This window comes from Elephantulus edwardii, unplaced genomic scaffold (genome assembly GCF_000299155.1).
Source record: "Elephantulus edwardii isolate Elephantulus edwardi_28Jun2011 unplaced genomic scaffold, EleEdw1.0 scaffold00374, whole genome shotgun sequence".
Lineage (NCBI taxonomy): Eukaryota > Metazoa > Chordata > Mammalia > Macroscelidea > Macroscelididae > Elephantulus > Elephantulus edwardii.
The window spans coordinates 239,716-267,368 of record NW_006400124.1 but is presented as its reverse complement, the minus strand read 5'-3'; positions in this window follow the sequence as shown (position 1 = coordinate 267,368).

The following is a 27,653-nucleotide window of genomic DNA, read 5'->3' as shown; positions in this document are numbered from 1 at the left end:
TGTTGTTTATGGGGGGTAATCAGGAAAAGGTTTTGGATTTTATCAAAGCCCTTTCTGCATCAATTGATAGGATCATGTGGTTCTTGTTCATTGATTTGTTAATGTGATGAATTACACTGATTGTTTTGCTTATATTGAACCATCCTTGCATATGTGTTATGAATCCTACTTGGTCATGGTGAATTATTTTTTTTTAGGTGCTCTTGGATTCTATTGGCCAAGATTTTTTCAAGATTTTTTAATCTATGTTCATGAGAGAAATTGACTGTAGTTTTTTATAATGTAAATGTCTTTACTTGGTTTTAATATTAAGTATATGTTTCCTTCACAGAATGGGTCTAAAAGAATTTCATCTTTTTCTATTTTCTGAAATACTTTATGTAGAATTGGTGAATTCTTCTCCAAATGTTTGATAAAGTTCTCTTGTAAAACCATATTGTCTGGGACTTTTTGTTATTGTTGTTGTTGAAAGTTGTTTTATTCCATTTTCAATATCTTCTTTTTAAATGGGCCTGTGCAGGTGTTTAATTTCAATCTACATCAGTTTCGGTAGGTTTTGAGTTTCTAAGTATTTGTCCATTCCTTCTAGATTTTCGTATATGTTTCAGTATAGTTTTTCATAACAGTCCATTGTTAACCTTTTTATTTTATTTTTTTGTGACGTTGCCCCTTTCATCTCTTATTGTAATTATTTGTGTCTTTTCTTTCTTTTCCTCTGTTTGCTAGTGATTTGTCAATTTTATTGACCTTATTGAAGATCCAGCTCCTGCTTTTGTTGATGGTTTCAATTGGTTTATTTCTGTTTTCTGTTTCATTTAATTCTGCACTAAGTTTTATAATTTCAGTGTTTTAGATGATGTCAGGTTTTCTTGCTGTTCTTTTTCAATTTGTAGGATATGTTGGATTAGAGAGTCAATTATCCTTTTTTTTTTCTTGCCTTTTGATGTATTTGCTTATTGCTATAAATTGACCTCTACTTGCTGCTTTGGCTGTTGCCCCAAGATTTTGACAAGTTGTGTTTTCATTGTCATTTGTTTCAAGAAACTTTTTAAATTTCACTTTTTTATTTCTTCTATTACCCACTCATTGGAAATGGGAGTGTCATCCACTTCCTAAACAACATGCCTCTGGGAACTATATGAACTTTGATAAACGACAGGAGTTACAGAACGGCTTCACACCTTTTGTTCATAGGGTCACTATGAGTCATGCTTGACTCAACAGCAATCAATAACAACATTACACACTCATGTTCAATCAAGGTTTTGCTCAAATACTAAATGGATTATTTTTTTTCTCCTTTATCTTCTTATTATTTAATTTCTAGATTTGTAGCAGTGTGGTCTGAGAAGATGCTTTGTATTATTTCTACGTGTTTTAATTTTTTTATGCTGACCTTGATACCTAAAATGTGATCTGTTCTGGAGAATGTTCTATGCATATTGGAGAAGAAGGTATACTTAGCTTGTGTGTGTGTGTGTGTGTGTGTGCACGCGCGCGAGATCAAATTGGCTTATTCTGTGGCTTAATTCTTCAGCATCTTTGCTGAGTTTCTTTCTGGAAGTTCTATCTTTTCTTGAGAGTTGTTGTTGTTGTTGTTATGTGCCGTCGAGTCGTTTGCGACTCTTAGTGACCCTATGTACAACAGCCCTAAACCGTGCTCTATCCTGTGCCAATCTCATTGCCTCTGACACACCCATCACGATTACTCCAGTCACTGAATCAATCCACCTCATAGAGGATCTTCCCCTCCTGCTGTCCCTCTACTCTACCCAGCATGATGTCCCTCTCTAAAGACCTGTCTTTCCTTACAACATGTCCGAAGTATGTCAGGCGAAGCCCCAGAATCCTTGCCTCCAAGGAGCAGCCTGCTTTAACCCTCTCTAGGATGAATCTGTTTGTTTTCTTGGCAGTCCATGGTACATTCAATACTCTTCTCCAGCACCACAGCTCAAAGGTGTCAATTCTCCTTCTATCCTCCCTAGTCATTGTTCAACTCTCTGATGCATAACAAGTAATTGCAAAGACCATGGCCTGTATCAGGCGCACCTTCGTCTCCAAAGAGACACCGTTGCTCTTGAGTACTTTAGAGAGGTCCCTAACAGCAGACTTTCTCATCGCAATACGTTTTTTTTTATTTCCTGGCTGCTGGTGCCAAGAGTGGTGACCGTGGAGCCGAGGAAACTGAAGCTGTCAACAATCTCAATCTCTTCACCATCCATCCTGATGCTACCAATTGGTCCAGTGGTGAGAATCTTTGTCTTCTTGACACTGAGCCTAAGTCCATACTGAAGGCTGCAGTCCTTGACCCTCTGCAGTAAGTGCATCAGGTCCTCCTCAGTTTCAGCGAGCAGGGTTGTGTCATCTGCATAACGCAGGTTGTTGATAGATTGTCTACTAATCCCAATGCCACACTTCTCCTCATAGAGCCCAGCCTCTCGGATAATCTGCTCTGCATACAGATTGAAAAGATATGAAAAGGGAAAAAAAACCAGAAAAGATATGGAGATAGGACACATCCCTGGCGTAAGCCCTTCCCAATTTTGAACCGTGCAGTGTTGCCCTGCTCTCTTCTGATGACTGCCTCTTGGTCCAAGTATAGGTTTCGCATTAGCACGATTAAATGTTCTGGGATTCCCATCCTTCTCAGAGTCAGCCACAGTTTGTTATGATCCACGCAGTCAAATGCCTTTGCATAATCAATGAAACACAGATAGACATTGTTCTAGTATTCTCTGCTTTCAGCTAAGATCCATCTGACATCAGCTACAATATCCCTAATACCACGACCCCTTCTAAGCCCAGCCTGGGCTTCTGGCAGTTCTCTGCTGATGTACTGTTCCAGTCATTTTTGGATAATCTTCAGTAGAATTTTGCTTGCATATGAAATCAATGATATTGTTCTGTAGTTTCCACACTCAGTTGGGTCACCCTTCTTTGGGATGGGAACAATATAGACCTCTTCCAGTCAGTTGGCCAAGTGGTTGCTCCGAAATTTGGCCCGAACCATGCCACTGTTTCCGTGGGCTCAAGTTACCTTTCCCCAGATTACTCTGTTTTTATTGGGTTTGCCACCAGGAATCACTGTATTGTTTTTTGCTTTGTAAACATAAGCACATCTCTTGCCTAAATAGAGTTCTGTTTCATCTCGGGCAGAAACGCCTTCAATTTTAAGAAGAGCTGTGTACTCCCTCTGGTTCCGGAGACCTCGTTTATAGCCAGCAAAAGTGGCTTTGCACCAAAGCCTCCCAGGCATCTTTGTGATTCCGAAGTCCTGCTTCCAGGAGGCCCCAATTATGTCCGCAAATACGTTTTTAAGAGACATAAACGTAGATTATACACATGGATTTCACCTGATGGTATGCATAGGAATCAGATCGATTACATCCGTGGAAAAAACCACTGGAGAAGCTCAATATCAGCTGTGAAAACTAGGCCAGGAGCTGATTGTGGAACAGACCACCAACTACTCATATGCAAGTTCAAGCTGAAGCTGAGGAAAATTAAACCGAATCCACAGGAGCCAAAATATGACTTTAATTTCATACCACCTGAATTTCAGAATCATCTCAGGAACAGGTTTGAGGCCTTGAACACTAATGAGCGAAGACCAGATGAGTTGTGGGAGGATGTTAAATGTTCTTGAGAGTGGTGTATTGAAATCTCCTATTACTGTAGTGTTGCCTGTTTCTCTTTTCAGGCTTCCAGGGACCACAGCACTGTAGTGGCCTTGTACCAGAGTAACCTGCTCTATGCTATCCAGGTGGGTCTAACAGGAGTGGTTCACTACCTGTTCCTTGACATGATGCACATCCAGCTTTAAGCCAGTCCCTGCAGCTATCTTGGCCTCAGTCTCCCCCATATGTATCTGGAAACTCTGATCTTGACAGAGTTCTTCTGCCTGTTAAAACTTTTTTGTGTTCATCCTCTGTGTGGGCTGTCTAGATCAAAGATGAGGAAGGAGAAGAATGGGAGTTTGGACAAGACCTACCAGACCCTCTGCTCCCCATATCTCCAGGGCCAGATGGAAATTCACTTTCAGTGAATCCTCAATCAGATTCTGCAAATGCAGAGGTTCCAAGCACAGGGCTGCTGAAGCTGGCAGATGGGTGCTACTCCTCAGAGTCCTCTACTCCAAAATCCCATCCCCATGTCTCTGCCCATCTAAGCCCTGCTTGGACTGGCTCCGCTCAGGCCCCAGGGCTCTGCATTGTCCCTTCAAACCTGGGACCAGACTGGGAGGACTGTGGAACCCCATCTTGAAAATCTTAACCTGACTGCATCCCCACCAGGCCCGCTCCTGACTGGAGAGTCTGTGAGGACCACTGCCCCTTCACCTGTCACTAAATGTCAACTCAGGACTGAAACATCGCTGTGCCCACGGACTGCAAGCAAAACCTGTGCCCAACTGCTGGGTATTCCCTATGGATAAGGGGAGGGTGTGCATGCAAGGCGGGGTCTGGAGTGGGGTGAGGTGAGGGAGTAAGAATTTGTAAAAACTGAGACTAAACCAGTTGCTGCAACTCACAGTGGCTCTGTATGCAACAGAATAGAACTGGGCTTGCCAGACCTTTCTTTCATGGCACTTGAGCATACTTGAGTGATTCCTTGTTTGGATGTTGCAGTGCGGGATGGGCTGTTCAGTTAAAACTTTGTCCTTCTATGGGCACCATGCAGACAGAGCCCAGTCCTGCTGGGTCAGCAGTGACCTGAGCTGTGCACCAGCTGCCATTGAGCCAATGGTGCCCTTATGTGTGTGAGAGCAGAACTGTGCTCCGTGGAGTTTTCAGTGGCTCAGAGCTTTCAGAAGTGGATTCCCAGGCCTGTCTTCTGAGGCTCCTCTGAGTGAACATAAACCACTGTGAAACGTTTAAAGGGGCACTCAAAACTCAGTCATGTTCATAAAACATATTGCCCAGCAATTGGTTAAAAAAATCAAGATGAAGGTGGGAGAATAAAAAACCATGACTAACAAAATATCAGCATTTTCAAGAAAGATCGTGTCATTGATTGATTGTATCCCCTGGAAATATATGTCAGCCTGTCTAAGCAAGGAAGTTGGTGTTTCTACTGTTATGTAACAGGCACCACTATGCAGTCAATCATGTGTGAAAGGGTTGAGGGTGGGTTGGAACATTCTTAATCCCACAATCCCTTGGGCTGATGGCAGGGTCTTCCCTGGCATGTGGCCTGAGATTAGAGAGAAGCATGCAGAGAGAGGGCACCTGTCCCACCAAAGACGAAGGATCAGGAGGGGAGCCTCTGCACACAGGTCCTGCACTTGGAGCCTCTAGATCCAGGAGTACAGTGACATCAAGACACATGGAAATCTCCCAGAAATTTTCACAGATGCTGAGAGCAGACACCCTCCCCTAGACCTGAATCCTGACTTCAGGCCTCCCGGCAGCGAGAGAATAAACTCCTGTGAATTCCAGCCCTCCATGCATGGCATGTCTGTTACAGCGGCCCTGGAGCCCTGGCTCCCACCATGCACATGCGGACCCCATGCTCACTCACCCCACATGGCCCTGACTGCAGCTTGCCCCTCAGGCTCTCTCCTGCCAGTGCCTCCCTCTGAAGCCTCTGGGGATTCTGGAATCTTTCCAGCTGAGAGGTTGAGAGGCAGGGCTGTGGGAAGAAATCCACATGTGTCCAGCTTCTCACTCTGGATTTCCAGGGTGGCCAGGGTAAAGTCTGCACCACAGAGGCCTCAGCATATCCTGGGCATCCCTATAATGGAGAATCCCAGAGGGCAGGGGCTGCCCCTAACCTTGACGCTTCTGATGATAGCTTAGAGTTGTGACATGGCTGGCAAATGGCGGGTCCAAGTCCTTAAAGGGGATTCCATGGGGGAATAATGCACCCAGGTGTGGTGTTAATATAGGCTTACTTCAGAGTAAAGAGTATGTGTCTTTAGGACTTGTCTATGTGACTTGCAGGCAAGACGTGCCAAGAAAAAGGAGTGCTAATGGCCTTGAGATTCCTGAGAACACATAACTCCCTAAAGGAGAGAAGCAGAATGATCTTGATAAAATGTTGCAACTATATGAAAGCACAGTTTATGAGTATAAGGGAGTTGACTTGTTTCAATTCTTTCTCATCCATAAAATGTTTCTTACCCGAATCCATCCCATCCTGTGCACTGTAGCCCCCAATAAAGTTGAGTTGACTCTTTAAAGCACTCCCGGAGTGGCGTGTCTTCGTCACACCTAGCACTGTCAGGGTGTCACTGCTTCCAGCCAGCAAATAGACAGTGACACCTGGGTCCCTAGAAGAAAGCTTGGTGGTGAAGTGCCTCATGTGAGGGCTTCTAACCCAAAGGTTAGGAGTTTGAATCTACTAGTTGCGTCTTGACTGACAGGTGGATGGTGTACACCCAGCAGAAAAGTTACAACTGCAGAACCCCATGGGTCTCCATAATTGTGAGTCAGTGAGCTTGGGGCTGGTATCCAGGTCCCCCTCAGTGGCCATCTCTCAGTACAAAGCATCTCTGCCATCCATCCTGTCTCTCTGTGTCCCTGCCTGTCTCGCCTTCCCAGAGTGACTCTTTGTGGTCTGTCTGTGTCTCTGGCTCCCTCCCCTCCACTACTCTGTCTCCATCTCTCCTTCTGCTGTGTCTCTCCTCCCCCTGACTCTATATCCCTACTCTGTCTCTGTATCTGTGTCTCCCTCTATATCTGTATATCTCTCTATATCTATATTTCTCTCTGTATCTCAGTTTCTATATTGGCGTCTATCTGTATCCATGTCTGTGGCTCCTATCTATGACTCCATCCTTGTCTCTCTCCCCTGTCTCTGATCTGTGTCTATTTGTATCTGTATAGTTATTTTGAGTTGCAATACTAAGAGATGCTATGGGGGAAACCTTGACTGATCCAGGAATCATCAAATGAAGGTAGAAGACATGGGGCCACTATACAAAAAAGAAATGGGCAACACTAAAACATTTCAGAAAACAGCATATGATAATGAGCCAATGTGCTGAAGGAGGACATTTAAGCTGCATGGAAGGCACTTGGGGGCGGGTCTGGAAATCAGGTTCTAGAAATCAATGGGATACCAATTTACTTACTCCAAAGAATAGATGCAACCCTAGACATGAACACCAGTCTATGCCAGGAAATTAGGAGGACAGCTACCTGGCCAACTGAATGAACATTCCATTGACAGAGAACCGGGATAAGCTCAAACTAAGTTGAGAAGAGGCCATGACACAGGAGATCATTGTGGCACCAGGTGGATCCTGCTGAATTAAAGGGCACCAGGAGAATGGCAGCTTGTGTTTTATTGACCATGTAAAGGTAATTGACTATGTGGACCATAACAAGCTGTGTTTAACATTGAGAAGAACAGAAATTTTAGAATATTAAATAACATTTATATGAAATCTATTCCTAGACCAGAAACTTGTACAAACAGAGCAAGGAAACACAGCATGCTTTAAAATCACAAAAGGTGTACATACCAATTCAAAGTGTATGCTGAGTAAGTGATTCCAGAATCTGGACTCTATGAAGAGGATTGTGGCATCAGGATCAAATGAAGACTCATCAACAACCTGTGTTATACAGATGACATTACCTTCCTTGCTGAAAGTGAGAAGTACTTGAATCACTTGCTGCAATGCAGGCTTCAGTATGAATTTCATCTCAACATTAACAAAACAAAGATCCTCACTACTGGATGGACCAATAGGCAATATCATAGATGGAGAAAAGGCTGAAACTGTCCCCTATTTCAGCTTACTTGGATACACCCTTGGTCCCAGCAGTTAGGAGATTGGGAGACATAGAACATTGAGAATGTCTGCTTTCAGGGATCTCTTCAAAGTCCTGAAGGGCAATGATGTCAATTTAAAGACTAAGATGCACCAGATCCAAGCCACAGTTTTCTCAGTCACTTGCTATGCAACTGAGCTCAACAATGAATAAAGGTGACAGGAGAATTAGTACAATTGAGTGGAGGTGCTGGAGAATAGAGGATCCCATGGACTGTTAAAAATAAGCATAGGTTTTGGAGAAAGAGCAACCTGAGTGCTCTTTGGAGGCAAAGATAGTGACTCTTCATTGCACGTATTTTGGACATGTAAGAAGAGGCTATTCCTTGGAAAGGAACATCATGCTTGGAAATGTAGAGGGTCAGCAAAAGAGAGGAAGACTCTCAATGGGATGGATTGGTACAGTAACTGCAGCAATGGGTCATGTGTGGAGGATGATGAGACAGGGTAGGACAGAGTTCAGGTCTATTATTCACAGGCTGTTATGACACAGAGCTGACTCTAAGGCACGTAACAACTGCAGTAACATAGCTGTCTCTGTAGCTGTGTCTCTGTCTCTCTCCTCCCCCTCATCTCTGTCTCTCCTGACCCTTTGCCTTCCCTTCCCAGGGGCTTCACCTCCAGAAGACAAGATGGAAGGACTGGACATGCTGGGAATAGCAGCCTCAGGCTGTCTACATCTCTGTTCCTGACCTCTGTCCCACTGCCCTGAACTTTCCAACCCTTTCCCGCCCATTCACCATCCCCGAGAGAGGGGCTGCAACCAAGGCTTCTGGACCCTCAGCCCTATTTAAAGGGAGTCAGTTCCCAGCCTAGTGTTCAGTGGTATCAGGCACTGCATGTTCCAGAGAGAGACCTGGCCAGCGATTCTCCAGTGCACCACTCTCAGCACCAGGACGCACCAGTATGGTCCCCAAGCTTCTCCTGACCTTGGTCCTCTGGGCCAGCTGCATGTTCTGCTATGGAAGTGAAGGTACAAATGGCCGTGTGGTAAGAAGGAAAGGGTTCCCCCAGGCAAGGCTTGACTTAGGAGCTTGACTTTGACCCCTAGTAGGTCTGGACATATCGTGTGGGACAGAGGTAGACTCACTCACAGAATGTGCATCTATTGGTCCAGAGTCATTGTCCCCTTCTTACAGATGGGAAAAGGCATAGATAGGGACCAAGAAGACACAGACACATTAGAACACCAGAGAAGCAGGTGAAATACGGAGTGAGGAGACCAGGCTGCTGACCTGAAGATGGCATTTCCACTCCCCCAGCTGCTCCGTGGGGAAATGAGGCTGTTTTCTCCCCTTTAACACCAACAGCCTCAGGCTGTCACCACAGATACAGATGTGGATACAAATACAGAGGGGGAAGGACCCCTGGTGGTGGTGCTGAGGTGATGCACTCAGCTGCTGAGAAAAAGATGGGAAATGGATCTGCGCAGTTGCTCCGCGGGAGAAAGGCCTGGCCATCTGCTCCCACAGCAGTGCCCTCTAGCCAAGTCCGACTCCTAGTATGAAGGCTGATCCCAGGCCTGGCCTGAGCCATCCTCCTCTTCCAGGATCGTCGGTGATGGGGTCCCCTCCGCCACAGGGGATGGCTGTGGCCTTGTGAGTAAGAAGCCTCACTGTCAACCTGAAGGCCCACAGTTCAAATCCAGCAGCTTCTCTGCCAGAGAACGATGGAAAGTCAACTCCTGTGCAATTTTCTGCCTCTGGAAACCCACTGGAGGGTCAGCAATGAGTCAATTCTGAATTGACAATATGACGATGACAGCATAGAGGGGGCATTGATCTGAGATCCAAGGTCACTATCCAGTCAGGGCACCCCAACTCAGTCACGTTTTCACTCTAGGCATTCATTTTAAAATAGAAACCCAGTCATGTGCTTCAACTCAAAACTGACAAGATGAAGATACAACCACCTGTGTCCCTCCCAACTGAGTTTCTACCACCCTGTTCCCTCTGTGGCTCCTTGGACCTCAGTTTAGCCATTTGGAAAATGGGTTGACAACTCCTGCCTTGATGGGACGTAGGGGCTCTGATGGCATGGTGTTTCATCAGGTGTGTTCCTAAGATCAGCAGTTCCGATCCAACAGCTGATCCTCAGAAAAGATGGGCAGTGTCTTCCTGTAAAGATTTACAACCTCAGAAGAGCAGTGGAGGGTGGTGATGTCAGCAGGGCCTGGAGGGCAGTGGGCTTGGAGATGGTAGGCTGAGTCAGAGCTGGTGTGTCCTGTTTCCGACGGGGTGGCGCTGACCCATAGTGATCCTGCTCATAGCTGAACAGGGCCCTTCCCTTTCTGCTCCATCGTCCACCACCAGGCTCTCAGTGTGTCCTGCTGTGATGCTGGAATCTGTGCCACTGACACAAATACTAAGGGGTCACCCACGGTGGACAGGTTTCAGCACCTTCCAGATCCAGACAGACTAAAAGGAATCTGAAATACTGTTGATGCTACCTGTTGTCCAGTACAGTACTAGTCATGATGACCTCAAGAACAACCAATCTGAACCTTGCTCGATCTTGTATATTGTTGTGCACTGCTGAATCGGAACGACCCATAGCTGGCCTTCTAGAGGAAGCGCTTGGCCATCTTTTTTCTCATGGTGCAGCTGGTTGATTCAAACCATGTGCTTCTGGTTGGGAGCACAGCTCCTACTGATGAATGGTTGTATGGATGAGTGTATTTCATCAGCTGCTTGGTTTTAGGCATTTGCTGGAAGCATGCAGGGCTGGGCTCACAGCACAGCTCTGAGGGTCTCTGAATGAACCTGTATGTGGCCATGGACTAGTAACTTGACATTTGCCCTAAGGTGCTAAGAGACCAAGGAAAGAGGCAGGGGACTCAGAGATGCTGATGTGGGGGATTTCTTCAGGGGTGACTTTCTCAGAGGCAAAGCCCTGGGATGTGGCAGGACAGACTGAGTCTCAGTGGCCCCTAGCAAGAGTTCAGAGCCAGGTCTCCAGAGAGTCTATGCCATTCTTATAGGTGGTTGTAATGTTACTCTCAAAGTTGGCTTCTTTTTTTTTTTTTATAGTCATTACAATTACCCTCCTCTAGTCTCCAGCTACATTAACTATTGGCACATGGTCTTGGAAATCACGAACAGCTTTGTGGGACTACGATAAGAGAAAGAGTGCTTCCCACTTTGGAAAGCAAGATGTGAGGAGAACAAGACAGATGGCAGCAAGACTTGTGGGAGGCTGGAGCAAGATCATAGTGAGAGTGAGACACTGATGGTGGAGAAACTGTAGTATTGCTGTGGGAGAAACGGTGAACAGGTATAAGCAGAGGACCCCTAAGATAAAGGCCCCAGTTAAAGATTTTTGCTATTCTTGCCAGATGCTTTAAAGAGAAGCTCCCTTATAACTGTTCTGAGGCAAACCTTGCTGGGTGGTTTGGATTTAACTGTTGAACTGAAACCAGATCCTGAACTGAGGCGTTGTGCTTTGAAATTTGGGCTGAGACCTGGAGTTGCTTGGATGATATTTGCTGCCTCCTCTACTCTCTGACTTACTTCCCTAACAAACCCCGTTCTCAGTACCACAGCTGTGAGTCTGTGAGTCAGCAACAAATAGACAAACCTCTTGCTGCTGCTGTGGTTGTAAAAACCCCATGGGGCAGTCTAGGGGCTCTTTATCTGCTTTCTGCTCTGCTGCTGCTGAGTGAGGCTGTGTTCTTCTCACTCCCTCTGTTTTTTACAGACAGACATTCATGTCCCTCTGGCTCCATGGCTCAGTTCCCCTCTATCAAGGCCATCCTGTTTGCAATTACTTGCTATGCATCCGAAAGCTGGACAATCACTAAAGAAGATAGAAGGAGAATTGATGCTTTTGAGCTGTGGTTCTGGAGAAGAGTGTTAAGTATACCATGGACTGCTAGGAGAAGAAACAGCTTTGTCCAAGCGAGGGTGAAGACACACTGCTCCTTGGAGGCAAGGATTCAGAAGCTTTGTCAGACACTTTGAACATGTTGCAAGGAGCGATCAGTCCTAGGAGAGGGACGTCATGCTTAGGAGGTTGAAGGAACTGCACAGGAGAGGAAGACCCTCTATCTGATGAATTGATACAAGTAACTGGGATTGTTGTAGTAGGATTGTCAGAGACAATAAGATTGGCACAGGATAGAGCAGGGTTTAGGGCTTTTGTACATAGGCTTGCTAGGAGTCATGGGAAACTCAATGACACATAATAACAAACAACATACATGACATTGACTTGGAGATGGAAGTAAGCTTCTAGCAAGGAGGAACGTAGCCACGCTCAGTTTTGCTTTTCAAAAAGCCTGTTCCCAGCTGTCTCACATTTGTGCCCCTTCCTTTCTCCCAGCAGATCCGAGCCTGCAGGTGCAGTGTCGAGCCAACAGGTACCCGGTCAGCATAGATTGCTCCTGGACACGGCCCCCAGCTACAAATGGCACCAAAATCGCCAACTTCATCACCACATACAGGTCAGAGAGACACAGGGTAGAACAGTCTTCCTGGAGACCCCACAGTTTAGAGAGCAGGCTGGGTTCCAGTGCCCCTGGAGGTGCCTCAGAAGAAAGGCCTGGTGACCTTTCTGACCCATCACCCTCTCAGATCCTTGTGGGGCCCTGTTTTGTACTGACACATATGGGGTCGACTGCTGGTTTTATTCTGAGCTCAAATCACTTGCCATTAAAAAACAGAAAGGAACCTGTAAATGTTTTACAACAACAACATTATAGCTTGGAGGTCTGGTGGCATTGTCCATGAGGAGTGCCGCTACTGACCCAAAGGCCATGGCTCTCTGGAAGTTTGAATCCACCAGCGATTCAAAAGGTCAAAGATAAGCAGTCTCCTCCCACGTAATTTAAAGGCTCAGAGACCTGATGGGGGGCTGTCAATTCTGAGTTCCTTCTATTTCCCCAGCAATGAGTTTAATAATTTTTGTTTGTGTGTTTTGAATGTGTTATGTGTCTCAGTGCTAACTGGAAGATCAGTGGTTCAAGTCCACAAGCAGTTCCATTGAAGAAAGATGAACAGTTTCCTCCCTCAATGATTTAAAACTCCAGAATCAGGTGGTAGGCTTGGAACCCATGGTGCAGCCAGATGGACACAGTCCTCCAGGATCTCAAAGGGTCAGAATCAACTCAATAGTGATGAGTTTGGCTTAGGAATTGCTAAGAGCCTGTGGCCAAATTTAAATTAGGAAAAATGAGATTAAATGAGGTCACACCCAGAGGTACTCGCTGCATCACAAGTGTTCCATACACATGCCTGGGTGGTGCCTCCTCTACTGCCCAAAGAAAACAACGAGAACATTCCAGAAAATTCTACCTGATAGTGATGAGGTCTGATTCAAAGAACATTCCAGGTTCTGAAACTTAAGGAGTCACAGAAATGTACATACCGGGATGCCCTTGTTTCAGATTCCAGAGTCTGGGAATCCCTAAGCCTCTGGACTATTGGAATTCCACAGGTTGGGGGCTAGACATTCCAGAATCCATTAGAATCCGAACACTCCAGCATCTCCCTGGGGATGTCCGGTGAATGCACAGCCACACGGCAGGGCTAGAGCCAGACACAGAGCCTTGTCTCCATCCTCTGGCTACCGAAGACCCCCATCCCCTCACAGTGACCATTGCCTGCAGGATGGGAACAGAAGAAAGCAAGCCCTGCTACAAGCCGAGACCCCGCTCCCTCAGCTGCAACATCTTGGGCTTCCCGAAGTACCCCAAGTTGCCTCACGTGTTCAATGTCACGGCCATCTACCCCGGGAATGTCAGCACCACCCTACTGTCCTTTGTGCCTAATGATATTAGTGAGTAGCGGTGTATGGGGTGGGGGTGGAGGCTACCAGGGGGGTTTCTGCTCCTCTCTCCTCTCTCTACCTGTTCTCCAATCCTGTCATCCCTATAATCTATGCAATTTCTACCCACTTCATCCCCATTCCTCCTTCACTTGATTCAGACTTGGTCTCATGGGCCCCACAAGCTCTTCTTCAGAAGGAAGCCAGAGGGCACCAGTGAGCGTGGGAATCCGTCCCAGCTCTCTCTGCCCACAGCCCTCCAGGGCACCCATCTCCCTTAGGTGAAACCCCAAGTCTTCTCCATGTGGAGGGGACCCTGCACGCCCTGACCCATTCCCTCCCTGCCCTCCTCTCCTCCTCTCTCCTCTTTTCATTCCACTCCATACTCCAGGGATTCCTCCCTCTCCCTCTAACTCCCCCAGCCCATAGTGCAGCAGGGAATTTGCAGAGGTTGCTCCTGCTGCCTGGAAGGCTTTTCCCACAGAGAAATTCTGGCTTCCCCTGCACTTGCTGCAGGTATCTGCACGTTTGCCACCTCCTCCGTGAGGCCTTCCCTGAACACTGTGTTAAAACTTGCAAACCCTCATCCACTGCTGGAGGAAAGGTAAGATGTTGCAAGAGCTTTAGGGAAGAGTTGGCAGTTCCTCAGAAGACAAGCATGGACTTCAATACAACACCGAAGGAGCCCTGAGGGCCCAGTGGCTCAAGGACCTGGCTGCTAACTTAATGGTTAATGGTTCAAACCCACCAGCAGCTTCCCCGTACAAAGTGACTCTCATTTAGATCGTCATTTGTCGTTATTGGTTCTTTTTTTTTTCGTTATTTGTTCTTGAGTCAGCCTTAACACAGAGACCCCATGTACGACTGAGCGACACTGTGGCTGGTCCTGAGCCAGCCCCACAGCCACCGCTGTGCTTCACCCCATTGCCACAGTCATCCATCATTCATTCCAATCCACCTAGCTAAGGGGTTTCCTCCCATTTGCTGACCCGCTATTTTTCTAAGATTGGTGTCCTTTCCCAGGGACTGGCCCTTGCTGATTACACTCTCAAAGTCTATGAGTTGAAGTCTCCTGACTTCTTTGCTCTAAGGCACACCCTGACTTCACTTTCTCCAAGAGAGATCTATCTGTTCTGTCTGGCAGTCCGTAGTGTATTAAATATTCTTCACTAATCTCCCAATTCAAATACATCCATTTCCCTTGATTTTCCTTATTATAAAACTTTCTCATACATATGCAGGGGTTGAAAATAATTGGTGTCTGCAAGGTGCATGTTAGTCTGTGAGGTGGCATCCTTGCTCAGCCTTGGGAGACCTAAGTTTCAGTTCTTCTTCATCCTAAAGTGTAGCTGTCAATTAGAATTGACTCACTGGAGGTGGTGATAGAAGAATGACACAGAGTCACACACAAGTATGTACCTGAGTGTTCATAACATTATTCCTAAAACCCAAAGTGTAGAAGCAATCTTAATGCCCATCATCAGATGATGGAGAAACACGATGTGTCCAGCTGACCCATAGACTGTTTCTCAGTAGGGCAGAGGGCGGAAGTTCTGCAACACGCTACTCCATGGATGAGGAGGAGGAGTAGAAGCAGCTGGTCAAAAAAGACCACGTGTTGTATGAGTACATTTCCTCGCAGCATCCAGAACAGTCAAACCCCTAGAGCGATTAGTGGCTGCCTGGGGTTTAGGGCAATGGAGAGTGGACAGTGGCTGCTGAAGGGTGTGCATTTCCTTAGGGGCTGATGAAAATGTTCTAAAATTTAACTGGAGATGATTGTACAACCTGGTGAATGAACGTAATGCCCTTAATCATATGCTACAAAAGGGTAACTTTTGGCAGAGTGGGGGACTCACTGTCGCTATGGGCTGCCTGAAGGGGTATGTGAGAGCGGGAATAAGGCTGGGTCACAGCTTTTAAAAAAATTACATTTTAAAATGTAATTTGTTTTTAAAATGACAACCCACTCCCAAACGTTGCTGTCAGCTCTGTGTGAGCTGCTGTATCCTCTCCTGTTCCTCACCGTCTCTTTGACGACTAGAAGCTCCAGGAAGACAGAGCTGGGGTGGTTTCTGACTTAGTGTGTGTCTGGCCTCTGGGACAGCACTGGCCATGCAGTGGGTGCTCAATACATATTTGTTGGTTGAACAATGGATAAATGAATGCTGTCTGCTTGTCCATCAGTCAAACCGGACCCTCCCGTGATCATCCGTGTGAGCCTCGTCTCTGAGAATCAGCTGCAGGTGGAGTGGAAGGCCCCTGGGTCTTGGCCCCTTCCAGAGATCTTTGAACTCAAATACCAGCTTCGCTACAAGCGCTGCAAATCTAACCACTTCCTGCAGGTGAGGAGCATGAGAGGGAGGGCAGAAAGAGGCCTTGAGTGGTACTGGCTATGGCCACCCCTGGTAGATGGGACATCACATGCAAACTGTGGAGGGTCAGCAGGGCTTGTGCGCACTTTGGGGTGCCAAGTGTGTAATATAAAAGAAGTCAGCAATTTCACTCCCACCAGTCCTTCCACGAGATGAAAACTCACCTCCACACATCAGCATCCCCTTCAGCTCTGTTTGTGAGAGTCAGGAGGAGGGCCGGCCCAGGGTCCATCAGCAGGTGGTCGGTCTGCACAGAAGCATGAAGCCCGCCTTGTTGCGATTGTTGACGCATCCTGGCCACATGTGTGCCCTCCTCCTGCTGCCTTCGTCGGTGTTGCTGTGCTTCAACACACTGCTCAGGCACGGTCTTGCCCGCCTCACTGCAGCTCTTTCTCGTGTTACTGTTGGGAGTTGGCTCTGAACACAGCCTCGTCAGACCTGCCTCCTCTTCACCACCTGCTCTGCACCCCCATCCTGGAAGTCACCTTGTCGACCCATATCTCTCAGCGACTCCTCTCTCACTTACTGACTTCACTTTATTGATCATGAAGTCTTCCTTCAGGGCCTGGCCCTCCTGATAACATCCTCAAAGTAATTCTCCTCCCAGGAGTGTGCTCAGAATAACTGAAGGACTCAGACACATGCACGTGTGTGTTCAGAAGAGCACAAGACACAGTGACTAACAGGTAGAAACAACTGGCTGTCCATTCGGTGGAGAGTGGTTTTACACAGTGCACTCCAATTATACAGAGGATTGCTATTCGGCCATGAAAAGAAATGAAGTCCTGAAATATGCTAGGGCCTGAGACACGATGCCAAGTGAAAACAGTCATACACAGAAGACGGATGGCATGGTGTAAGTGTCCATTTATGTGAAATATGCAGAGTAGGTAAACCCATAGGGACAGCAGGTAAACCCATAGGGACAGCAGATTGAAGGAATAGAAAACAAGAATGGTGTTTTGAGGCCTAAGTTTTGTCTGACCCAAGCCATGGGACTTTAACTGCCCCCTACGCATGTGCAAGCTGGACAAGGAATAAGGAAGACTAAAGAATCAACGCCTTTGAACTGGAGTGCTGGCAAAGGATATTGAACACATCGTAGGAGTGACCAAAGCATGAACACGTCTGTCTCGAGAGAAGTACTGCTCAAATTTTCCTTAGAAGAAAGGATGGTGAGGTTTCATCTCACACACTTCCTACATGGTATCATGAAAGGCCACTTCCTGGAGAAGCCCATTATGCGCGAAAAGCAGAAGGTCAGAACAAAAAAGAGGAAGACCCTCATTGATGTGGATTGACACAGTGGGTGCAGCAATGGGCTCAAGGACAGCTGAGATGTGCTGGTGAAGGAGGACACTGGAGGGTGAGTAGGTTAGGAAGGGAAGGACCCCAGTGGAGAAGTGGAATGTGTGAGTGTGAGTGTGAGTGTGAATGTGTGTGTGTGTGTGTGTGTGTGTGTGTGTGTGTGTGTAGTGCTGTTTGGAATAAGACCAAATCCCCTAGAGGGGAGGACAGAAGGCTGCCTCATGCTCTGCTGTTCAAGTCAACTATCCTCTCTCTGTTCTCAGGTGGGCCCCACTGAAAAAACCACCTTAACGATCAAGGTGGTGCACCCAAAGGGCAAGTACTGCATCCAGGTCAATGCTCAGCACCCCTTGGGCTACGGGGAGCCAAGCGAATGGAGTCGTTCAGCCATTGTCCCCATCACTCTAGGCAACTAGTGGTGTCCTTCCTCCCAGCGCCCCCATAGACGTGCTCATGAGACCACGCCTACCTGGATTCAAGACCCTAACTTTGCTGCTGTGTTTCTGGGCTACCTCAACCAGTGACTTTAACCTTTCTGAGCCTCAGGTTTCTCATCTGTGCAATGGGGATGTTCTTCCTCTTTGTCCAACAGTGGTGGACAGGGAGATGGGAATAGGAGAGTCTTCATGGCTTTATTAAAAAATAATTGTTATACAAATCCAGAGTCTTCCTCCTTTCATTCAGTGCACACAAATGAGAATCCACAGGGCTCTCAGACCTGGGCTCTGTCCTCTGGAAGCTGAGAAGACAGGGACAAAGAAGACAAAGACACAACCAATTTCTGCTCTCATAGGATTAGTGCGGACCATGGGGGCTGGGGGAGGGAGACCTGGGCTTGAGGAGCTGGGCTCCGAAGGTTTCTCTGGGGAGAAGATGGGACAGAAAGGCTTTGAAAATCAGAGAATGTCCAAGGGTTTGTCTGCATTTCATTTATGTCCAACTAGAAGAGAGGCCGGCCCTAAGTATCCATCTTGGCCAGTAGAATAATGCCCCTCAAAGATGTCCTTGTCATTGTCCCCAGAACCTGCATGCAAGACAAAAGGGACTCTGCTAATGTGATTAAAGTGAGATTCTTGGTACAGCAGTTATTATGGATTATCAGATGATGTAATCACAGACTCCTATAGTAGGGAGACAAGAGGTTTTGTCATGGATTGAATTATATCCCCCCAAATACATGTCAATGAGGATGAGCTGTGATTTCCAGTGGTGCAGCAGTGAAGCAATGCTGTAGTCCTCTCCTTTGATGAGCTGATATGGTCCTGAACATAAGAGGACTGGGGTAAGTTGCAACCCCCTCATTCAGGTCACAGCCTTGTAAGGGGCCCTTCCCTGGGTGTGGTCTGCATCACCTCCTATTTAACAAGAGATTAAAGGAGAGGGAAGTGAGCAGAGAAGGAGGGCCCACCAGAAAGAAGAGCTGGAAGCAGAGTGCATCTTTAGACTAAGAGATCCTGTGCTGAGAATCTTCTCGACCCAAGGGAAGACTAATGTCAAGTCACACAAATCTCCAAGGAATGCTGAGTCTATAGATGTTGGAAGAAGACAAGGATGTCCCCTAGGGCTGCGGGAGAGAGAAAGCCTTCCCTCGAGTCAGTGCCCTGGATACAATGTAAGTCAGAGCAGGAAATGTGAGCAAGAACTCAGAGACAAAAACCATGTAGAACCATAAACCAAGGAAATCAGGAGCTCTTAGACCGTAAGAAACACAAGGACATTTATCCACCATGTAGCCACTATAAGAATAAAGCTCAAGCTAGACATTTCAGGCTCTGACCTCTGACTTTGTAAGATTGAAGTTTTGTTTTCTTTGAAGCCACTACATTTTTGGTGATTTGTTACAAAGGCAGTCGGCAGCTCATACACTGTGTAACACAGGACCCTGCCCAGAACTTCATGTACATCACCTTTATTTATTATCTAGAGTATTTAGTTGTTGTTGTGTTGTCAGTTGCTATTGTGGCAATTTCAACTCATAATATTCCATTTGACACAGGTTTTCTCAGCTACAATTACTGTATTCATTAGGAATATCTTTTTTAATGATATAAATGGCTACTTTATCCATGGATGTTGCTGGGTGGAATACACTGGAATCAAGTAGATTACTTCTTCACAACTATATGATGGAGGAAAGTTTCTGTAAGAAGGACCATCAGAATGTTCTTCAGAAACAAGGGTCATGAGACTTCATCTCATGGACGTTTGGACATGTGACCAGGAGGGACCTGTGCCTAGAGAAAGACATCGTGCTTGGTTATGCAGAGAAAGATGTTCAGTGAGGCAGAGCGAGGCAGTCTAGGCAACGATGGGGTAGAACAGCAACAGCTGTGAGGACGGTGCAGGAGCAGCCAGCACAGCATTGTGATGAACATGAAGAGTGTAAACTGACTCATTGGAACCTAAGAACAAAGGTTGTTACAGAAGCACATCTCCAGGTCTTTCCCCTCAGAACAGTCAACCTTTTGGTTGGACTACCATACTATTTACTATCCCCTGAAAAGATCCTAACAAGACCTGGTGGCATAATGCCAGAGTATGGAGCTTTTAATCAAAAGGACAGTGGTTTGAAACCACTAGCTGCTCCATGGGAGAATGGTGGGGCAAATACGTCCTAATAACCTGCCCAGAGAGACAACGTTTCACCGTCCTTGCCTCTAAGGAATACCCTGCTTGCCCTTTCTCCAAAACATGTTTGTTCTTTCTGCAATCCATGGAATATTCAGAACTCTTCTCCAACATCACAATGCAAAGGCATCCAATCTTCTGTCATTTGTGTTCATTGTTCTATTTTCTTGTGCAGAACAAATCACGGAAAAGATACTGGTTTAATCAGGTGCACCCTAGTCCTTAAACTGGTATTGTTGCTCCTTAACACCTTGTGCTATATCACAAGATAATATTAAAGGCCTCTAATAGCATATTTCCCTAATGCAGCTTGACTTTTGATTTCTTTATTTTTTTTCTAATGAGTCTTTTCCCTTTTTTCCTTTTCTACTAGTTTATTTACAAAATTCAAATACAAATTTGAACAAATTCTTTCAATTTCCCTCACCCCTCCACATCAAATTGTTCAACGTAATGATTAATCCCCCCTTCCCCCTGCACATCCATATCCCTCTGCTTCCAGCCTCTCACAAATTTCCTGGATCCTTATACTCGTTCTACAATAACGGTTTTATACAAAATTTATCCTTATGGGACTGAGTTAGTTCACTCAGCACAATGCTCTCCAGTCCCTCCCTAGTTAGGTAATAATTTACAAAGTTATTGCTCCTGTGTGCTACATAGTATTCCAATGTGTGAATGTGCCATAATTTCTCAATCCATTCATTTGTGGTTGTACATTTGGGCTGTTTCCATGTTCTTGCAATCGTGAATAATGCTACTATGAACGTTGGTGTACAAATCTCAGTTTGTGCCTCAGTTCTCATATTCTCAGGGTATATTCCAAGTAGTGGAATAGCTGGGTCATATGAAATTTCTGTGTTCAGCTTTTTGAGGAAACACCATACTGCCTTTCAGAATGGTTGCACCATTTTACAATCCCACCAACAATGTATAAGAGTTCCTTTCTCACCACATCCTCTCCAACATCTATTACTTGCTGCCCTGTTTAACTTTGCCACTGCTGCTAGATTAAGATTGTACCTCATTGTGGTTTTGATTTGCATCGCTCTTATTGCCAGTAATTCAGAGTATTTCTTCATGTATCTGTTTGCCATGCGAATGTCTTCCTCTGTGAAAATTCTTTCCCTGTCTTTTGCCCATTACAGATCCAAACAAGAAGTCATTAGCAACTTTAATCTTTTCTACATCATGCCTGTCAGAAATATGATAGAATATGAAATGTGAAGAGATTGAGATTGTTAACAACTTTTGTTTGCTTCACTCCACAATAAACACTCATGATACCAGCAGCCAGGAAATAAAAAGACAAATTGCATTGGGTGTCTGCTGTCAGGGACCTCTCCAGAGTACTGAAGAGCAACGACTCAGTCTGGAAACTAAGTTGACCTGATCCAGGCCATAGTCTTCATAATGACTTGCTACACATCAGAAAATTGGACAATGACAAGAGATGACAGAAAGAGAATTGATGCCTTTGAGCTGTGGTGCTGGAAAAGAGTATTGATAATACCATGAATGGCCTGGAGAACAAACAGGTTTGACCTGGAGAGGATGAAATCAGGCTTCTCCTTGGAGGCAAGAATTTCGAGGCTTCGTCTGACATCCTTTGGGCATATTGTAAGGATGGACCAGTCCTTGGAGAGGGGCATAATGCTTGGCATGGTGGACAGATAGCGCAGGAGAGGAAGACCCTCAATTTGATGGATTGATTTCAGTAACTGGGATAACTGGAATAGGAGTGTCAAAGACAGTAGATTGGCACAGAATAGAGTCGGGTTTAGGACCCTCATGAATGTGACAACAGAATAGTCCACCATTGGGTTTTCAGTGGCTCAGAGCTTTCAGAAGTGGATTCCCAGGCCTGTCTTCCCAGGCAACTCTGAGTGAGCACAAACCACCATGGAAAAGTTTAGAGAGGGAATTAAAACTCGGTCATGTTGATAAAACATATGGAAGTTGTCATTGTTAATTTCCTTCTAGTCGAGTTTGACTCATAACAAGACTACAAACAAAAGGCAAGCCCCTCTACAACTATAGGCATTTTCAAAGTTCATAGAGTTTCTGGAGGCAAGTTACTTATGAAGTGGATGCCACTCCTGTTTCCATGATAGAATATATTATCTGGCAGTTGGTTAAAAAATTAAGATTAATGTGGGAAAGCAAAAATCAATGATGAACAAAATATGAGCATTTTTCAGGAACACATTGTCAAGGATTGACTGTGTTCCCTGGAAATGTGTCAGTCTGTCTGAGCTAGGAGTCTTGTTTGTTCAATTGTTATGTAATGGTCACCACTATTCAGTTAAGCAGGGGTGAAAGGGTGAGGGTGGAGTGCAGCATCCTTAATCTCACAAGCCCCTGAGCTGATGGCAAGGGTTTTCAGAAAGGTTACAGTCCCAGAACGCCGCAAGTCTCCTTGAGTCAGAGACAGTGGGTTTGCTTTGTCCCGCTCAGTGGCCAATGCATCTCTGTGGGTCATCCTGTCTCTCTGTGTGCCTGCCTGTCTCTCTTCCCCTGAGTGTCTCCTTGTGGTCCTTCCTGTGTCTCTAACTCTCTCCTCCCCCTCTATCTCTCTCTGTATGTTGTGTCTCTCTTCCCCATGACTCTCTCTGTCTCTACCCTGTCTTTGCCTCTGTGTCCCCCTCTAATCTGTAGGTCTTTTTGTGTCTTTATATCTCTCTATCTCAGTCTCTCCATTGGTGTCTCTCTGTATCCATGTCTGTCTCTCCTCTCTGTGACTCCTTCCTTGTCTCTCTCCCCTGCCTCTGATCTGTGTCTATTTGTATCTGTATAGTTGTTTCAAGTTACAATATTGAGAGACGCTATGGGGGAAAGCTTGAATGTTTCAAGAAGCATCAAAAGAAGGTAGAAAGAAGACACGGGGAACTGTACAAAAAAGAAATGGACAAGACTAAAAAATTTCATAAAGCATCACAAGATAAAGAGCCAGTGGTGCTGAAGGAAGAAGTTTAAGCTGCTTTGAGGAACTGGGGGGAAAAATAAGGTTCCAGAAATCAATGGGATACCAAAAATTGTACATAAGGTTTTCAAAGGCCTCTCTTTTTGGAAGTGGCTGGCCAATCCTTCTTCCTAGTCTGTCTCAATCTATATAATAGTATCTGGCAGACAAGTATTGCACAGAAAAGAGCAGATGAAAAACAAGTGCCCGGTTATAGCAATGACCAATAGATTCAATGTTGCTGCCCACCCAAGTTTCCTTACTCCATCACTATCCCTTCCTACTTTTGCCTACAGCATTCAATATCCCTCTCCCATTGACCAGCCCCTGATGTGATGGCCTAAGTCCCAAGCCATCAGGATTTCTGTCATTTTGATTCTGAACATATGATGCTGCTGTGGTTCTCTTATGAGGTAGCCAATATGACTTCAATTTAAAGTTGTTAAGTACAACTGTAATGTACTCCAGGATTTCCTTCTCATGGGTTAATACCACCTGTCTTCCATTTGAAGCCAGGTGCTGATGCGAATTTTCTTGGCCCAAGGGCCTGTGGCCCTTGGGCCCAAAACTCTTTTTCTGGCAATGCTTCAGGGTACACGCACTGGCAAATGTGGCCTGAGGTGACCTGGGTTAGAATTTGGAGATCTGAAAAGCTCCGCCTCTTTCTCCTCCCTGATTCCCAAAAACCTTTTTCCAGCAATGCTTCAAAGAGGGACATCATGTTTGGCAGAGTGGAGGGGCAGCGAAGGAGAGGAAGACCTTCGATGAGATGGCTCGATTCTGTGACTGGAGCACTGGGAATAAGTGTGTTTGAGATGGCTAGGTTGGCACAGGATAGAACAACGTTTAGAGCTCTTGTACATAGGGTCGCTATGAGTCGCAAATGGCTCAATGGCACACAACAACAAAAACAACAACAAACCAAAAATTGACAGGTTCCAAGTAATAGATTTAGTCCTGGACATGCACACCAGTCTATGCTAGGAAATTTGAGGACAGCTACCTGGCCAATTGACTGGAAAAATCCATATTTGTCCCCATGCCCAAGGAAGATGATCCAACACAATGTGGAAATTATTGGACTATATCATTAATACCACATTCAAGCAAAATATTCTTGAGCATCATACAAATATGGTAAAAGTATTCCATTGACAGAGAACTGGAAGACATTCAACCTGAGTTGAGAAGAGGCATGACCCAAGAGAAGCATTATTATCCCATCAGGATCCTGCTTAATTAAAGGACTCCAGGAGGATAGCTGCTTTGTGTTTTATTGACTATGTAAAGGAAATTGACAGTGTGGATAATAACAAATTCTGTGGCTAACATTGAACAGAACAGAAATTTCAGAATATTTCATTGTTTTTATATGAAATCTATTCCTAGACCAGAAATTGTTGTCCAAAATAACAAGGGAACACTGCGTGTTTCAAAATCAGGTAAAGTGTGCATAAGGGCTGCATCATCTCTCCAAACCTATTCAAACTGTATGCTGAGAACGTGATTCCAGAAGCTGGACTCTATGAATAGGATTGTGCTATCAGGATTAGATGAAGACTCATCAACACCCTGTGTTATGGAGATGACATTACTTTGCTTGCTGAAAATGAGAAGGACTTGAAGCACTTGCTGCATTGCAGGCTTCAGTACAGATTACATCTCAACCTTAAGAAAACGAAGATCCTCACTACTGGATGGACCAATAGGCAATATCACGACAGATAGAGAAATGACTGAAACTGTCCACTATTTCATCTTACTTGGATACACAGTCAACACCCTTGGTACCAGCAGTTAGGAGACAGGGAGACATAAAAATTGAGAATGTCTGCTGTGAAGGACCTCTTCAAAATTCTGAAGAGCAATGATGTCAATTTAAATACTAAGATGTGTCTGCTCCAACCCAGTTTTCTCAATCACCTGTGATGCATCTGAGAGCTGGACAATGAATAAAGAAGATAGGAAAATTCATGTGATTGAGTGGTGGTGCTGGAGAATAGAGTATCCCATGTACTATTAAAGAACAGAGAAGTCTTGGTGAAGAAGCAGCTTGAGTGCTCTTTGTAGTCAAAGATGGTGACGCTTCATTGCACATAGTTTGGACATAGTGTAAGAAGAGGCTATTTCTTGGAAAGTCAGATCATGCTTGGAAAGGCAGAGGGTCAGCAAAAGAGAGGAAGACCCTCAATGAGATGGATTGAGACAGTATCTGCAGTAATGGGGTCAAGTGTGTGGAGGATGATGAGAAAGGGTAGGGCAGAGTTCAGATCTATTATTCACAGGGCTGTTATGAATCAGAGCTGACTCTAAGGCACGTAACAACAATCTATCACGTAGCTATCTCTGTAGCTGTGTCTCTCTGTCTCCCTCCTTTCCCTCCTCTGTCTCTTCTGACCCTTTGCCTTCCCCTCACCTTAGTTTCCCATCAGGAAGGAAAGACGGAAGGATTGGACGTGCTGGGAATCACACGCCCCAGGCTCCCCACGTCTCCATTCCTGACCTCTGTCTCACTACCGTGAACACCCCAGCCCTTCCTCCCTACCCACCAAGCCTGAGGGAGGGCTGAAACCAGGGCTGCTGGACCCTCAGCCCTATTTAAAGCGAGTCAGGTCCCAGCCAAGTGTTCCGTGATATCAGGCACTCCATGTGCCAGAAAGAGGCCTGGCCAGTGATTCTCCAGTGCACCACTCTCAGCACCAGGACGCACCGGCATGGTCCCCAAGCTTCTCCTGACATTGACACTCTGGGCCAGCTGCATGTCCTGCAGTGGAAGCGAAGGTGAAAAGGGCCCTGCGGTGGGAAGGAAAGGGATCCCCCAGGCAGGGCTTGACCAAAGAACTTGGCTTTGACCCCTATATCAGGTCAGGATATACGGTGTGGGACTGGGTAGACTCACTCACAGAATGTACAAATATTGGGCCAGGGTCACATTCTCCATCTTATGAATGGGAAAAGACATAGACAGGGACATGACAGACACAGATAATGTAGAACGCCAGAGAAGCAGGTGAAATATGGGGTGAGGAGAGCTGGCTTCTGACCTGAAGCTGGCAGTTCCCCTCCACCAGCTGCTCTGTAGGGAAATGAGGCTGTTTCCTCCCTGCTAAAACCAAGAACCTCGGGCTGTCACCACAGATACAGACATAGATACAAATACAGAGGACTTGGCAGAACACCTGGTGGTGGTGCCCAGGTGATGCGCTCTCCTGCTGAGTGAAAGATGGGAAAGGAATTCACCCAGTGGTCCTGGGGGAGAAATGCCTGCCCGTCTATCTGCTCCCACAGTGGTGCCCACAAGTCAAGTCTGACTCACAGTGATCCTACTATGAATGACGAACCAGGGCCTGGCCTGGGCCGTCCTCCTCAATCTAGGATCATCTGTGATGGGGTTCCTGCCACCACAGGGGGTTGTTATGGCCAAGTGGGTAAAAAGCAGCACTGCCAACCCTAAGGGAAAAAATGCAAATCCAACAGCTGCTCTTCCAGAGAAAGATGGACAGTGAACTCCAGTGTGTTTTCATACCTCTGAAATCTCCCCGGAGGGTCTGCTATGGAGTGATTCAGAATTGACAATATGACGATGACAGCATTGGAGTGGAGGGCGCATTGAATTCTGAGACTCAGGTTCACTGTTCAGTCAGGGCACCCTGATTGAGTCATGTTTCCACTGAAGGCACTAACTTTCAAATAGAACCCAGTCATGTGGTTGCACGCAAAACTGACAAGACCAAGATACACCCACCTGTGCCCCTCCCAACTGCCCTTTTGCCACTCTGTTTCTCTCTGTGACTCCTTAAACCTCAGTTTAGCCATTCAAAAACTGGGCTGATAACTCCTGCCTTTGTGGGATGTAGGGATTCTGATGGCATAGTGTTTCATCAGTTGTGTTCCTAAGGTGAACAGTTCTAATCCACCAGCTGATCTTCAGGAGAATGATGGGCAGTGTCTTCCCAAAAGATTTATAATCTCAGACGTGCAGTCGATGGTGGTAATGTCAGGAGGAAGTCGAGGGCATTGGGCATGGAAATGGTAGGCTGATCAGAGCTGGTATCCTGTTGTAAACGAGATGGTGCTGACTCATAGTGGTCTTTCTCACAGCACAACAAAGTCCATCTCATTCTGCTCCATCCTCACATCCACTTTCAATGTGTCTGCTGTGGAGCCTTGTGTGTTTCTGTGATGCTGGAAGCTGTACTACTGACACAAATTGCAGGGCATCACCCATGGTGGACAGGTTTCCGCATCTTCCAGATCAAGACAGACTAGGAAGAAAGGCCTGGCTATCCTGTATGAAATACTGTCGATGCTAGGTGTTGCCCAGTCGAGTATGACTCATGGTAACCCCAAGAACAACAGATCTGAGCCTTGCTCTATCCTGTATGTTGTTATGCACTGCGGAGCTGGAACCGACCCACAGCTGACCTTCTAGAGGAAGCACTTTCCCATCTTTCTCTCAAGGTGCATCTATTTGACTCAAACTGCATGCCTTTGGGTTGGTAGCACAGCTCCCATAGGTGAATGATTTCATGAATGAGTTTATTTCTTCTCCTATGGTGATTAGACACCTGGTTTTTTTTTAGGCATTGGCTGGAAGCATGCAGGGCTCATTTCACAGCACAACCCTAAGTCTCTGTAGGAATCCGTATCTTCCCATGGACTAGTAACTTGACATACGCCCTGTTGTTTGTTGTTATGTGCCATCGAGTCGCCTGCGACTCATAGCGACCCTATGTACAACAGCCCTAAACTCCGCTCTGTGCTGTGCCAATCACACTGTCTCTGACACTCCCATCCCAATTATCCCAGTCACTGAATCAATCCACCTCATAGAGGGCCT